This window comes from Zingiber officinale, chromosome 3B, assembly GCF_018446385.1.
Source record: "Zingiber officinale cultivar Zhangliang chromosome 3B, Zo_v1.1, whole genome shotgun sequence".
Classification (NCBI taxonomy): Eukaryota; Viridiplantae; Streptophyta; class Magnoliopsida; order Zingiberales; family Zingiberaceae; genus Zingiber; species Zingiber officinale.
This window is the reverse complement of record NC_055991.1, coordinates 6,586,986-6,599,428: the sequence shown is the minus strand read 5'-3', so window position 1 is coordinate 6,599,428 and position 12,443 is coordinate 6,586,986.

The following is a 12,443-nucleotide window of genomic DNA, read 5'->3' as shown; positions in this document are numbered from 1 at the left end:
TAAACAACACATGTAACAGGTCCATGGAATTTGGGCGTGCAGGAAGATCGATTGTTGTAATATGATTACGCTAACACAGTAATCTATAATGACACCAATAAATGACAAGCATGCAATAAACGGTAATAAGAGTAAGGTTAAGAATTTGTGTATCTCCGGTTGAAGCGTCGGACTTGCCGACTGTCTTCCTCCCAAGATCCGACAACCGCTCGCGCCATTCGTCAGTGCACTCCAAGACGAATGGCGCACTCGGACTCAACCTCAGAACCAAGCTATTTATACACTTGAAGCAGTGCAGAGGAAGCGACGCACGCTTTGCTTCCTCATCTCACGCGCGGGTGCGCTGCTTCGCATCCTCACGCGACGCGAGCAGAATCAAACAGATGTCGTCGCGCTGCTTCGCTTCCTCGCGCGAACAGAAAACAGACCAGGTCGCCCGCAAGCGTGAGGCCCACGAGCTGGGGATTTGTACCCCCCCTGCGCGCGATGATTGTGTGCGTCGCACCCGGTTTATGAATTTCCTACTCGAATCCCCCGAAACCACCTAATTTAAGCTCAACTCGTGCATGCGTATAAGTCCCCTTAACATTACTAAGCATGGATGGAAGGACTCTATGTATAAGGCATTTCAACCTTCTTGGCTTAGTAATGTGGGACTAAAAGCATAAAAAATAATGTGAATTAAAACTCAATACTTGTGTTCTTCACTTGACTATGTATTATGAAGTCTTTGTTTAGTTGAGACAGGAGTGTTCTAATGTGGCGAACTTCAAGGTGGTGTTTGGTGTGAAAGTGTTCATTGTGCATTTCTTTTTTAAGTGCAACTTGTCGCTAAATTTGGTTTTTTTTCCGTTCTTTTTAAAACAATTTGGTTGGATCTCGTCTTATTTGAGGCATTTGGAACTCGTACAAATGATCTTTTAATTATTTTAAAAAATAAGCTTATCCCTTGGGTGTGTACTTGGATGGAAAGTTAAGGGGAGGAATCTGCAAGAAAGAAAAAGAAAAGGAATACATATGATAATTTACTAGGTCATATATGATCATTTTGCATCAATTAATTATTTAACTTAATAACATAAATCTAAATTTTTGTGTTTATTTTTTAAAAACAGTAGAATTTGAATACTTTTGAAGTATACAGTCCGATCTTTTATTACGCCCACTAAATAAATTAAAGACCGAATAAAATATTTGATTATTATGTGATATGGATATATGGCAGAGGGGTAATTAAGTAGAGATGGAGGGTATTTTGGTCTTGTCGTTGGTTAGGACTTTAAGGGAGGAAATGGGTACTGTAGGGGTGTCGCCGCCAACAAGAACCCAAAAACGGACCTTCCTCTTTCTTCTCCTCATGACGCCGTCGCCGGAGCCGACGCCGACGCCCGCCACCACCTCTTCTCCTCTCCCTCTCCTCACTGTGCCGCCACCTCTCCTCTCGACGCCGGCCACAGCACCGCACCTTCCTCCTCCTTCCCCTCGAGACGCCGGCCACAGCACCGCACCCTCTTCTTCCTTCTCCTCGCGACGCCGTCACTAGCGCTCATCGTCGCCGGGCAGACCTCGCGATGCCATCACTAGTGCTCACCACCGCCCCTCTACTTCTCCTCTCCTCGTCGGAGCTACCTCCGAACCGCCCCTCTCCTCCCCCCATGGTCCCCTACAACGCTTCACAGCACGAGTCACCCTCTCCTGCCGAGGTGGAGGTGTCTCCTCCATTCAACGCCGTCTCCGACATTGTCGCCTACTGTTGCTCGTGGTCGACCCTCATCGTGGCGGTCGGGTCCCAATCCACCCCGTGGTGTGCATCCGAAATTGAGTGGACATTCGATATAAACTATTATACACGCCCAATCTCGGTCTAATGTCTGATCTGCTACTGTCGTATGATTCTGATGTGGATCGGGCCTTCGAGCCCGCGTTGTCATTATATTATGCCCTTACTTGTATGATATTTTGTATATCTTGGTCTACGTGTCGGTGTCTTATCTCGCCCTACGTGTCGCTATCATATCCCAGCTTGTGTGCCGACGTTTTATCCCGGGCTGCGTGTCGATGTCTTATCTCGGTCTGCATGTCGCTATTATCTCCCGACTTGCAGCTCATATTTCGGCTCCGTGTTGCGTCTGGCTCCACGTCGTCAGATCCAGCTCTTCATCAAGCTCGATATCATCTGCTCTTCCGAATCACGACAACTCGACAGCGTCCTATCCGAGGGCGCCCCCTGGGCTAGGGTACGTTCTCCGTATTCACTCCTTATTTGTTTCATTATTTTAGTATTAGTCTGTTACTTATACATTCGTTGGATCCGCCTCGAGCCTTGAGGTATCAGGGACCTGGGGGACCCGGTCGCTGGCTGCAGGTAGCGTTGACCAGAGGACTTTTGAAGACTTGGTCAACACAGAAGCTATCTCAGCACACCACCACCCCCCCCCCCCGGGACATCGCGACTCGATCAACATTTCATCCACCTCACCCGACAGTCCATCCGACTCAGCTTCTGGACAAGATCAATTTAGCGTCGTTTGTGGAAATCTCCTTCACCTATTCTGAAACGTGAAGATGGACGACGTTGGGAGGTTCTCTGCCATTATCAAAGTCTCGGAGGATTTTGACGAACGTATTATCTTCTACTCTCACTCCACGGGTATTCGGGAGTTCAGGAATTGAGTTAGAGCATCAACTGGCTGACAGGTTAGTTTTTCCATCACATGTTATCCCTGACACCACGGGTATTCGGGAGTCAAGGGATCGAGACCAACCCTTAACCGGTTGGCACAGCTTCTCGATCAGGTATGCTATGCGCTCTGCTCTCTTTTTACGGTTATAGGATTTGCTATACCTCCCTGATAAGAGTAAGATCCTAGTTCCTTGATCAAAGACTAGGACTTTCGATTTTTTATCGGACACTAGGGGCCCAGCTCCCCAACCATACACTAGGGGCATAGCTCCCCGCTCATACACTAGGGGCACAGCTCCCTGATCATTGACTCGCAGTACGACTTCCTGATCAGGATCTAGGGGCTTCACTCTTTGATTATAGGCTAGGAGCCTTACTCTCCAATTAGGGACCAGGGACCCAGCCACCCGATCAGGTGTGTTATAAGCTCTGCACCCTTCACCATTAGGCTCTGCATCCTCTTACTACTACAGGCTCTGCACCCTTCACCATGAGGTTCTGCATCCTTTTACTGCTATAAGCGCTTCACTCTAATTACTATATGCTCTGTATTCTCTACCTGCTTTGCATTCTTTCACATCTACAGACTCTGCTCCCTTCATCCACGGTGCTCTGCTTCTTTTTATTGATACGGACCCTGCTCCCTCATATTCTTATGGGCTCCGCTTCTACGAACTTCGTGTCTTATCTCCCCCGTTCGGGGTCGAGCTATCGTCACCGGTCTCAGACCGGAGTATATCATCTCTAACCTCCCCCGTTCGGGGTCGAGATAATCGCCACCGGTCTCAGACCGGAGTATATCATCTCTTACCTCCCCCGTTCGAGGTCGAGCTATCGCCACCGATCTCGAACCGGAGTATATCATCTCTTACCTCCCCAGTTCGGGGTCGAGATAATCGCCACCAGTCTCGGACCAGAATATATCTTTTCTTGCCCCCCCCCCCCCCCGTTTGGGGTCGAGCTATCGCCACCGGTCTCGAACCGGAGTATATCATCTCTTACCTCCCCCGTTCGGGGTCGAGATAATCGCCACCGGTCTCGAACCGGAGTAAGTCATCTCTTACCTCCCCCGTTCGGGGTCGTGCTATCGCCACCGGTCTCAAACCGGAGTATATCATCTCTTACCTCCCCCGTTCGAGGTCAAGATAATCGCCATCGGTCTCGGATCGGAATATATCATCTCTTACCTCCCCCGTTCGAGGTCAAGATAATCGCCATTGGTTTCAGACCAAAGTATCACTACCGGTCTCGGACCGGAGTATCGCCACTGGTCTCGGACCAGAGTATCGCCACCGGTCTCGGACCAGAGTATTGCCACCAGTCTCGGACCGGAGTATCGCCACCGGTCTTGGACTAGAGTAACACCACCGATCTCGGACAGGAGTATCGCCAATGACCTCTCGGTCGGGCATTCTAGACTCTCCCTCCAGTGCGAGTTATAAGTGAGCATACTCTCACGCCCAACGACCTTCCCGGTCAGTGTCCCAAACTCTCGCCCCAGTACGAGTTATAAGTGAGCATGCTCTCATGCCTCCAGACTCTGGCCTCAATGCGAGTTATAAGTGAGCATGCTCTCACGCCCAACAACCGACAGGTCGGGTCCCAGACTCTCACCCCAGTGCGAGTTATAAGTGAGCATGCTCTCACGCCTCCAGACTCTCGCCTCAGTGCAAGTTATAAGTGAGCATGCTCCCACGCCCAACGACCGGCAAGTCGGGTCCCAGACTCTCTCCCCAGTGCGAGTTATAAGTGAGCATGCTCTCATGCTTCCAGACTCTCGTCTCAGTGCGAGTTATAAGTGAGCATGCTCTCACGCCCAATAACCGGCATATCGAGTCCCAGACCCTCGTCCCAGTGCGAGTTATAAGTGAGCATACTCTCATGCTTCTAGACTCTCGCCTCAGTGTGAGTTATAAGTGAGCATGCTCTCACGCCCAACGACCGGCAGGTCGGGTCCCAGACTCTCGCCCCAATGCGAGTTATAAGTGAGCATGATCTGGCGCCTCCAGACTCTAGCCTCAGTGCGAGTTATAAGTGAGCATGCTCTCACGCCCAACGATCGGCAGGTCGAGTCTCAGACTCTCGCCTCAGTGCGAGTTATAAGTGAGCATGCTCTCATGCCCAACGATCGGCAAGTCGGGTCCCAGACTCTCGCCCCAGTGCGAGTTATTAGTGAGTATGCTCTCACACTTAACGACCTCTCGGTCAGCACTCACCCCTCACTCGCCGCTCTGCCCGACACTTATCACACTTGCTTCACTTGTTGTTCTGCCCGACACTCAGTTCATGTTTTCGCTCACTGTTGTTGCTCAGTCAACACTCACTCCTCACTCTCCACTCCGCCTGGCACTCATCACACTTGTTTCACTTTCCGCTCTCCCGACACTCTCAGTTCGTGTTTTCACTCACTACTGTTGCTCGGTCGACACTCATCTCACTCGTTGCTCGATTCAGAGCCCTGCGCCTGCTCAGCTCAAGGGCTTTGTTCCCGTTTGCCTTCAATCTCGTTGGCTCCATGCTCGCATCGTTCACGGGATCCGCTTTCGCTATGCTCATGAGTTTTGCGACCATTCGTCATCGACATCTTAGTTCAGCTCGACGATTGTCTCTTTATCTGGTCGACATTTTTTAGTCGCCCGATCGCGATTTTATTGTCACTGGGTTGGTATTTTATTGGTCGTGCTCAGAGTTTTACTCGTCCATCGGTCTCTCTATTGCCCAGTCGCAATTTATTAACGCTCGATTAGTATTTTTCTCGATCGCGATCATGACTCTGCCCGTCCATCAGTCTCTCTATTGCCCGGTAGTGATTTATTAACGCTTGGTCAGTATTTTTCTCGGTCGCGACAACGGCTCTGTTCATCCATCGGTCTCTCTATTGCCCGGTCGCGATTTATTAACACCCGGTCAGTATTTTTCTCGGTCGTGATCACGGCTCTGCTCGTCCATCGGTCTCTCTATTGCTCGATCGCGATTTATTAACTCTCGATCAGTATTTTTCTCGGTCGCGATCATGGCTCTGCTCGTCCATCAGTTTCTCTATTGTCCGGTCGTGATCTATTGATGCTCGGTCAGTATTTTTCTTGGTCGCACTCACGGCTCTTCTCGTCCATCATTCTCTCTATTACCCGGTCACGATTTATTAATGCTCGGTCAGTATTTTTCTCGGTCATGCTCACGGCTCTGCTTGTCCATCATTTTCTCTATTGTCCGGTCATAATTTACTATCACTCGGTTGACACTTTTTCGATCGTCCGATAATGATTTATTGTCGCTCGATCGTTTTACACAGCATCTCTCGATCGTTTGCTCGATATCGCTCGACATTCGCCAGATCACTCTTTCAACACTCGCTCGATATGTCTTTTATCACTCGGTCAGTGCTTATTTTTTTCGTCGCTTTACCGGGTACTCATCATCCACAGCTACTCGTTCGACGTTATATGACAGATCCGTGATATGACTCTACATTCAGTAGTGATTCTGTGTTTCATTTGGATGTGTCTAGTCAGTCGGACTTGGGCCTCCTTCGACTAGACTTTCGGGGGAGGCTTGTGATATGGATATATGGCAGAGGGGTAATTAAGTGGAGATGGGAGGGTATTTTGGTCTTGTCGCTGGTTAGGGCTTTAAGAGAGGAAATGGGTACTATAGCAAGGGGGGGGGGGGGGTTCGTTCGTAGGGGTGCCGCCACCAACAGGAACCCAAAAACGGATCTTCCTCTTTCTTCTCCTCATGACCCCGTCGCCGGAGCCGACGCCGGCCACCACCTCTTCTCCTCTCCCTCTCCTCACCATGCCGCCACCTCTTCTATCGACGCCGGCCACAACACCGCACCTTCCTCCTCCTCCTTCTCGAGACGTCGGCCACAGCACCGCACCCTCTTCTTCCTTCTCCTCACGACGCCGTCACCAGCGCTCATCGTCGCCGGGCAGACCTCGCGATGCCATCACTAGTGCTCACCACCGCCCCTCTACTTCTCCTCTCCTCGCCGGAGTTGCCTCTGAACCACCCCTCTCCTCCCCCATGGTCCCCTACAGCGCTTCACAGCACGAGTCACCCTCTCCTGTCGAGGTGGAGGGTGTCTCCTCCATTCAGCGCCGTCTCCGACATCGTCTACCTACTGTTGCTCGCGGTCGACCCTCATCGTGGCGGTCGGGTCCCAATCCACCCCGCGGTGTGCATCCGAAGTTGAGTGGACATTCGATATAAACTATCATACACGTCCAATCTCGGTCTGATGTCTGATCTGCTACTGTCATATGATTCTTATGTGGATCGGGGCTTCGAGCCCGCGTTGTCGTTATATTCTGCCCTTACTTGTATGATATTTTGTATGTCGCGATCTGCGTGTCAGTGTTTTGTCTTGGTCTGCGTGCCGGTATTTTATCTCGGCCTGCATGTCGCTATCATATCCCGACCTGCGTGCCGACGTTTTATCCCGACCTGCTTGCTGAAATTTTATCCCGGCCTGCGTGTCGATGTCTTATCTCGGTCTGCATGTCGCTATTATCTCTCGACCTGCAGCTCGTATTTCGGCTTCGTGCTGCGTCCGACTCCACGTCGTCAGATCCAGCTCTTCATCCAGCTCGATATCATCTACTCTTCCAAATCACGACAACTCAACAGCGTCCCATCCGAGGGCGCCCCCCTAGGTCAGGGTACGTTCTCCGTACTCACTCCTAGGTTTGTTAACGAGCCGAGCCGAGCCGAGCCGAGCTTTGGAGTGTTCAAGCTTGTTTAATAAGATAACCGAGTCGAGTCGAGTCGAGCTTAAAATGAACCAAGTTTTTGAAATGAGTGTTCAAACTTGGCTTGGTTTATTTTTTTTATAAGCTTGAGCTTGTTTGAAGTTTGGCTTGAGCTTGGTTCGTTTAGATGTTATCAAACTCTCAATTCAAGCTTGTTTGATTGTTTGAAACTTTTAATTGTTTGATTGGTTATTAAGATTGATAATTTAAATTTATTTATTTATTTTATTTTATTATTTATTTAGCATATTGAAAAGAGTTTTATTAATAAATATGGTTCATGAACATTGTTCATGAACATTGTTCACGAACATTAACTAGCTGAACACATATGTGTTCAAGCTTGTTTGTTTAGCTTAACGAGTTATTCAAGATTGTTTGTTTAATTAATCTTATGTATATTGAACGAATATAAACAAGCTCTTACCAAGCCGAATACCAAGCTTGTTCACGAACGCTTGGTTCATTTACAGCCCTACTCACTCCTTATTTGTTTCATTATTTTAGTATTAGCCTGTTACTTATACATTCGTTAGATCCGCCTCGAGCCTCGAAGTATCAGGGACCAGGGGGACTCGATCGCTGGCTGCAGGTAGCGTTGACCAGAGGACTTTTGAATACTTGGTCAATACAGAAGCCATCTTAGCACACCCCCTCCCCTCCGGAACATCGTGACTTGATCAACATTCCATCCACCTCACCCGACGGTCCATCCGACTCAGCTTCCGGACAGGATCAATTATGCAATGCAAGCAAGGATTCCATATATACACATATCTTGCCTATAGTCTTCGAGCTAAATAAAATTTAAAACGAAAAAATTTTAAGTGCTCATTGGGTGTCAAATATTTGGGTATAATATTTATCATTTAAAATTTAGAATAAAATAAATTCTCATGATATATTCTCTTCCAGAGTAGAGTACGCGAGGCTATATATAGAGAGAGAATTAATATCCTGCGTGACTATCACTGTAATATTATTATGTCATCATTTTTTATAATTTTTCTATTGTAGCAGCGCCCTGTTAGAATCAACTCTATCTGTCTTCATCTCCCCTTTCTCTCTAAGAAACCTAAATATTTCGAACCCTTCGTCTCCTCTTTCCCTCTTAACAACTCAAAGATTTATGAACCCTCCTCCTTTGAGCTCCCTCGCGCTGCCCTTCACCATCTTCGCTGATCAACTCCCTCGGTGTTGACTTGCCTCACCTACCTATGGCTATTCATCTGCATATACATGCCTATATTCTGCTATCTATCTTATAATTCTATGTTTTTGCCTCATCTTAGAGTTTAGGGTTTAGCACATTGTAGTAGCTACAGTTTCGTAGCTACTACAATGTTCTGGTTCCAAGAACCGTTGTAGCAGCTACGATTTGGTGACTTCTACAATGTGGAAATCCTAAAATAAGAAAATCGTAGCTGCTACAACGTAATGTAATCAATACATTCTGATTAAAACTAACTGAATTATCATTTAATTTTATTGTTCAAAACTAACATTGTAATGCATCATTTTATCGAATTAAATGGTGCTTAGTGCATCAACATCCCACATAGCCTCTACTTCTCGTGCATACTGTAAGAAAATACAATGGAAAAGTAATATCCCCCAATTTAAGTTGTTCATAAAAGTACTAGAACCAAATAATTAACGGTTGAAGTTGCTAAGTAGAAGCCCATTTTCCATCAGCATCCCATATAACCTCTACTACTTGTGCATACTATAAGAAAATACAATGGAAAAGTAATATCCCGCAATTTAAGTTGTTCATAAAAGCACTAGAACCAAATAATTGACGGTTGAAGTTGCTAAGTAGAAGCCCATTTGCCTGGGCAATAAACATACCGCATATTGCAAACATCAGAGGCCTTGTACAAAATATGTTTGACAATTGGAACTATGATGCTAAGTGTTTCATCTTTCAAAATCAGAAGATTAGGTTCACAAAAAAAGATGTTACACTGATTCTAGGACTTTTGGATCATGATGATGAAGTTCCTTTGCATTTGGATGTCGGCTCCATCCCACTCTACCTTCAACATTTCATGGATTAGGAGTATTCAAAGAAGAAAATAGAGAACAAACTGATGAACATCAATAAACAACTAGAACCATCTCCTAAATCTGATACTTTGTTTTGCCAATTTATTATTTTATATTTTTTTATATGTGTTTTATTTACTACTACTAGCAGTATATCTAGACTACCAGTAAAATCATTACTTGATTCTATAGATGACTTTGAAAATATAGGTAAATATAATTGATGTAAGATTGTATATGACTACATAAACCCATAAATGGAGGTCATAGGTGTGATGCTTTCCAAAGGCCAAAGCTATAGGGGCCCGAGGGAAATCAAACTTCAATGCTAAAAGGATTTGCACACCTACTTGCTGTAATTTGTTAAATTTTACTGTAACTTCATTGATTCAAAATTTATAACCATACTTATTGTATTACATGTTTGGATGTGTGAACATGTTAAAATCATATAGCCACACAAGAACTTTGCCCTTCTAAGAATATGCCGATGGAACTAGAAAATATCACATGTATTTGCAATAAAGATAATGATTGCCCAACTACCTTCATAAAAAAAATAATAGAAACTTTAGTTCCATCAGATATAGAGGAACATCTGTAATCAATTAATTTCCTAGCAGATGTGGAAATATAAATTGATGATCAAATTGCACAATACTTTGGCATTATTGAAGCTTTTCCTAAGCAAGCAGAAGATGTTCAAGAGCTTATAGCAAAGTATGTTCAGGAGCAAGTAGAATGTCAATGTTGCAAAGTAAAAGATGATCAACTTACTGATATGCAAACTTTAGTTGTTGAATTGAACAAGGGTATTGAACAGAATGATACAAAAATAATGGAACTATTTGAATTACTAGATAGGAATTCCAGTAATGCTGAAATTAGCATTGGTAAAAAGGATAGAATCATAGTTGATAAGAAAATACAATTGTAAAGCTCCAAAGCAAGCTACAGAGTAAGGTATCAGAAGAGGTTGGAGTAGCCCCTACTCCGGATAAAGAGGCCATAGAGCCTAATCCACCAACACAAAAAAAGAAGGAAGATGTGTGCCAGAAAGAGTATTGGGCCACTACCAACTCTTAAATTTCCTTCAGCTACCAAGAGAAAGAAAACTGATAGAAAAAAATAACCAAAGGGAAGAGAAAGGTAAGGGAATTATTCAGCATGACATTATAAAAGCCCTTGTCCCAACATAGTTGCTACAGTTTCATCAAATCAACAAATTAGGCTTGCTGAGATTCAGAAGGTCAAAACTAAAATATTGAAGGTAGGGTTGATTGTAGTTAATTTTTGTTGTTGTTCCTCGATGACATATTCGTGTATGTATTTATTCAGCAATTGAAGACATGTTTTAAGAAAAAAATAAAGATGATGTGGTAGCAGATGCATTATTGAAGTTCAGTCAATTAAAGTGAGTTGATTGATAGCATAGTTACATAAGTATGCAAAACAATGCTGATTAATTGTGTTGAAGTCTTATATAATGTATAAAATAAGAATAACACTTTTAAATTTTTTTTTATGTTGTATTGACAATAATACATTTGAATGTTAAATTTCACCATCAACCTAGAAAAATATTTGAATGTAATTTTTCGTAGCTGTTACAAATGTAAAATTTGTAAATATTATTCAATAATATTAACAACTTATAAATTGTTCATATATTTTTATTGGTTTATGTAGGGCTACAACGCTTCCAGTATGATTCAACTCTATTTTCTCAATAGATATGGAAGATTGAATGACAATCTTTGATTGAACTCATAACACTCATGACGATTGCATAAATGCATATTTTACAATTATAGCAAATAAAGTCAAAATGTTTGACACACCATATTGTTAATCTATATTTTATGGGGTTGAGTTTACTGTAAATATTTGACTATATGAACTAATCTTATTTATATTTTCTTGTATGTAGTCCACTAAAAATGGATCTTATTTACATAGGCAATGTTTGAGATGATGGATATCGACGCATTGCAACAAACTATTTAAATTGATGAATATAAGGTTAGTAGATATAATCTTCTATCATCTTAATAACAAAGATGATTATTGACATCTAATGATCATAGAGATGGAAGAAGGTTTATTTATACATCATAACTCTCTTGGCGATAAAGGAAAATACACTTCTATGTTTGAGACTACTGTAAGTATTAAGTTATATATATTCTTTTGTATTGATTACTAATATCATTTATATATAGGTGGAGTTTCTTAAGAGTCTAAATACCTCATACTTTGAGATGTGACATCAATGTTTACCATCTATTTCCTCAAGAGAGTTTCAAACGATTCAAGTAAATGACCCCACACAAAGTAAATCATAAGTATTGTTTATTTATTATATTATTCATTACAAATATTTTTTATTAATACGCTTATTTTATCTTGCAGGTTAGATTATGTTTTTTTTGTAATGCACTATACCGAAAGTTTGATATATCAGAGCTTATAGATTTATGGTTGGATGTAAAATTATGATAGACAAAAATTGATTGGAGTAAGTGTGATGTTATGACCTATGTAAAATTTAAATTGTATGTTTGTATTAAAAAGAATTGTAATATCATGTTGTTATGATATAGTATTCGTATTATGTTGATTTTGATATACCATTTTTTTCTAGTCATTTATTGGCTATGCCGATTGATAGATCTTTAGTCAATGATAACTAAGAAATATATCGACTAAATGCCATTTTGGCTGTACATAATTATTATGTCTAAAACATGCAGAGAAAGAGAAATTACATTAAGGTGGTTAGAGTTCAATGCAACAAAAGGACTGTTTATCTTCGAAACATGTTGTTCCTACATAGAAGTTGTTGTTTCAAGTTCATTTATAAATCAATTTGCATTATTAAGTGACAAAATTATATTTTTGGACATCTGAAAGGGTGAACTGGCCAACTATATCGTTCCAAGTTTTCAAATGTTATTGTG